Below are 4374 nucleotides of genomic sequence, written 5' to 3' on the forward strand. Positions count from 1 at the left end.
AATAATAATAATAATAATAATAATAATAATAATAATAATAATAATAATAATAATAATAGTAATGGTAAAGAGAAAATGACTGAGAACTTAAGAAATCAAAGTTGATGACACGAACAGACAGACAGACATAGAATCCTGGTGACGTTATTAAGTATATCATTTGGAACGTCAACTTCCAAGCAGGTGGTTTTTTTTTTAGCTCCCACAGCATCAAAAAGCACTTCCGGCAGACCACATCAGCCTCAGAAGAAAGCAAAATCGTAATATTTAAGCAACAAATTCTAGAGAAACCGTCGATGCCTTTGGTAACTGAGCTAGGCCTAGACTTATCTAGAGTGCTTAGTGCATGGTAAGGTGCAGGCATGTCAAACAATCGCATCACTCAAAGGGGGAGAAATATTTCTGCGTACTTATCAGCCTGTGGTTATCAGTCAAGCTTATCTCTCCTTGCACGGCTGAAACGGAAGCTATGAACGAACACCAACGTCAGTCCATATTGGGGGTCAGGTCACTGCAGCAAAATACACTTAATTTTTCCTTGTGCAGAATCTCAAGCCGGGTCTCTCACTCGCTTCTCACTGTGTTCACCAGTACCTGAGACGTCACCAAGAGGAACTATTTCCTTCGTTTCACCGGTTTCGTCCCTGGCTTCGCTCTGGCAGACCGATTTCATTGCCAGCTTTACTCTAGGAGTAAGGGTGGTGACAGATTTAAAATGCTGAGAGGATGAGTCTAAGCCAGTGACAATTACAGGGGTTGGGACTTGGTTAGGTCTATCTTGCCAAGTTCGCCTGTGCCAAGATCCACAGGTTGGCCAGTAGAAAACGGAGGCTGTTTTTCAGGCCGAGCGGAGACTTCAGTAAAACATCAGCCCCGTCGAATGTAATTATTCATACCTCCTTAGTGACAAAATGCACGTATTCATGAACTAACAATTACAACAATAACAGCTACAACAACAGCAAAAAATTGAAAGTGGTACTACTGGTATCTCGCTAGAAATGAACTATAGCCTATGATTCTCTTCTCACTCCATGGGAACCTTATTCTACTACCCAAGACGCCTTTACGTCAATCACACATTTTATTCACATTTTCTCATCCGCTGCTCAAGCAGACTAAAAAAAAATGTACCACATTCACTTGTACATCAGAATTTATGTCAAGGGCTCAAAGTATTTCCCAGACGGTACAGAGATTGGTCTGGGAGTAAAGGTATGCTCGGAATTCGCGAGGAAAAAAATGTAGATCTTAATTTCAACGACTCATTATGCTGAGATGTGAAAAAAAAAATTGTACAAAGATTCCCACAGCTGCCAAATACAGTCGTTTGGGTAGACACCAAAGGGTTTAATGAGAGTCAATCATAGTTTATTTTCAGAGCAGGTGTTCTTACTTTACTCTACTAGGCCTACTTTTAGTAGGTGGACAAGGCAGCGTCACTTATCGTGTTTATCCACGAAGCCATCCCTTACTGGGAGAAACTGATTATTACTTTAGAACGGTGGGTCTTAACCTGGGGTACCTGTACCCCTAAGGGGTACGAGATCTTAAACCTAGGGGTACGAGACATGATAGCCAGCAAGGTGTGTATCACCAATCCTTTTCATAAGTTTGTATTGTACTTATATTGGATGGGTCTACGAGAAAATTTTCTGAGATATCGAAGGGTACGGGCACTGAAAAGGGTCAAGAACCACTGCTTTAGAAATACGTCGTCTCACAGTGCTTTGAACTTCAGAAGTTGATTAACTCTCAGGCATTAATGCAGTGCCTAGGTTCACAACGACGCAAGCTCACAAGAAGTCCTACATTTAATTTTCTAGAGACCAATTCTCTGATTTGAAACTTCTCATAGCGTGCTCATACAAAGGCCTGAAAAATCGATGGAAAAATAAAGGTGTTTGCCATCTCGTAACATATTTCAGTTGGCAAAATATGATAGCATAATTTCTCAGATGAATAGGCCTATCACACGAACTGCCTTCAGAACAGAAGGAGTTACAGCGTTTTTCAATAACCTGTCCTCAGCACAACTTATAACTTTGTACCACTGTTGTGCACATTAAGTATTACATAAATAACTCAGTACTACTCTGTGAAACCTTAAGGGAGATGGAAAAAGTATAGGTCTAGCCTCATAAATGACAGACCCATTTCTTAGGAGAGATGGGAAAAGCATAGGTCTAGACCCACTTCTTAAGAGGCTTAATGGTACGTCGAAACAGGTCTCCCATGGCTCCACTTCCTAAAAATTACTTTCACGGACAAAAATATTTAAAAGACAATAAGAAAGGAAGACAGAGAACGAAAAAAACTACGAACAGAAGAAAATACAAGAGAGAGAGAGAGAGAGAGAGAGGAGAGAGAGAGTGAGAGAGAGAGAATCAGCTAGAACTGAAGACTTGTATACAACGAGAACGCCCTCTATTCCTCGTCGTATTCGGACCTGTCAAAGGATATCCTTCCTTCCTCCACTGGCTTCTAGGAATCGCCGTGACAAATGCCCCAAATCTCGCTGCCGGAGGATCTACATTTGCAAGGGCGCCTTACTGAATGAAACGCCATTTTTCAGAGCAATGGTTTGTGTATACAGTGTATTGAGAGCTCGGTGTTGGGGCCGTGTTAGCGAGGATCATAATTTGTTATTCGCGTTGTGCGCTCTTAGGAATTCATTTGTCATTTCAGAAGCCTCCTCCTGGATGCCTTTTTCCCAGCGAGAGTCGGTCGTTAAAGTGTGTGTGTGTGTGTTTTGTGTGCGTTTTGTGACTTTTTACAAGACTGTATTTTTCCAGGGAGAATGGAGGTTCCAACGCCTTCACCTTGCTTACGGTAACGATTGCATTTTGTTGTTCTTGGTATTACTGCGCTGTTCTTGGCATCTGTTGCTCTCAGCAATTTGTTGTTCTTACTATTTTGTTGTTGGGTTTTCCTGAGCATTGCTTGGATAAATGGCGTAGTTTGACAATGGCTAAAGGCAGCCCCGATAAGATTTCTTAGAAGCTGAAGCCAAATACGGTATGAGAGGAAAAATGAGGGTACGGCCACAGGGCACAAATATTTTGAAATGAAATCTTGCAGCTACAGAGGAAAATGCTATTAAATAAAAAGTGAAGACAGAAGAAAGTGATCTTAAAGAAAGGGTGAAGACAGGAGAAATTTATATTAGATAAAGAGTGAAGGCAGGGAAAAAATTATTTTAAATAAAGAACGAAGAGAGAAGAAAATTATCTTAAATAAAGAGTGGAGACAAGAAAATTATCTTGAAAAACTAATGAAGACAGAAGATAATTATCTTAACAAAGAATGCAGACAGAAGAAAATTATCTTAAAAAGGATGAAGATAGAAGAAAATTATCTTAAAGAATGAAGATAGAAGAAAATTATCTTAAAGAATGAAGACAGGAGAAAATTATCTTAAATAAAGAATGAAGACAAAAGGAAATTACCTTACAAAACGAATGAAGACAGAGAAAAATTATCTTAAATAAAGAATGAAGACAGATGAAAATTATCTTAAATAAAGAATGAAGACAGATGAAAATTATCTTAAGAAACAAATGAAGACAGGAGAAAATTATCTTAAAAAAGGATGAAGACAGAAGAAAATTATCTTAAAAACGAATGAAGATGGGAGAAAATTATCTTAAAATAAAGAATGAAGACGGAGGAAAATTATCTTAAATAGAGAATGAAGACGGAAGGAAATTATCTTAAAAACGAATGAAGACAGAAGAAAATGATCTTAAAAAAGCATGAAGACAAGGAAATTATCTTCAATAAGTAATGAAAATCATAAGATTAGATATTTTGCAAAAATTCCTAGAAAACTAGATAAAAAAAATGTCGGCTTCTCAGCCATAGTGGTCAATAAAAACTATCAAATTACGATAATTATATTCAACAAGTAAATAATGCGCCAAAGTTTCTTCGGCACAATCGAGTTTTCTGTACAGCCGCTACGGCGTATAATCAAGGCCGCCGAAAACAGATTTATCCTTCTGTGGTCTCGGTACAATGCTGTATGAGCCGCGGCCCATGAAACTTTAACCACGTCCCGGTGGTGGCCTATCCTTTATCGTTGCCAGAAGCACGATTATGGCTAAATTTAACCTTAAATAAAATAAAAACCATGAAGTTTAGAGGGCTGCAATTTGGTTTGTTTGATGATTGGAGGGAGGATGATCAACATACCAATTTGCAGCCCTCTAGCCTCAGTAGTTTTTAGATATGAGGGCGGACAGAAAACAGTGCGGACAGGAAAAAGTGCTGGCAGAAAAAAGTGCGGACAGAATAAAGTGCGGACAGAAAAATTGCGGACAGAAAAAAGTGCGGACAGAAAAAAAAGTGCGGACGGACAGACGAAGCCGGCAC

General features: G+C 39.0%; 1 protein-coding gene across 1 annotated transcript in view; it reads right to left on the minus strand.

The window, feature by feature from the left end:
- The window catches only part of LOC136834853 (E3 ubiquitin-protein ligase RNF139-like), a 22548-nt gene extending 21934 nt beyond the window's left edge, over window positions 1-614 (minus strand). The window contains exon 1 of the mRNA XM_067097641.1: window positions 411-614. The gene's annotated coding sequence lies outside the window, so the exon portion shown is untranslated. The remainder of the gene's footprint in view (window positions 1-410) is intronic.
- Window positions 615-4374: the final 3760 nt, after the last annotated feature.

Source organism: Macrobrachium rosenbergii, chromosome 54, assembly GCF_040412425.1.
Source record: "Macrobrachium rosenbergii isolate ZJJX-2024 chromosome 54, ASM4041242v1, whole genome shotgun sequence".
In the NCBI taxonomy this organism is placed as follows: domain Eukaryota; kingdom Metazoa; phylum Arthropoda; class Malacostraca; order Decapoda; family Palaemonidae; genus Macrobrachium; species Macrobrachium rosenbergii.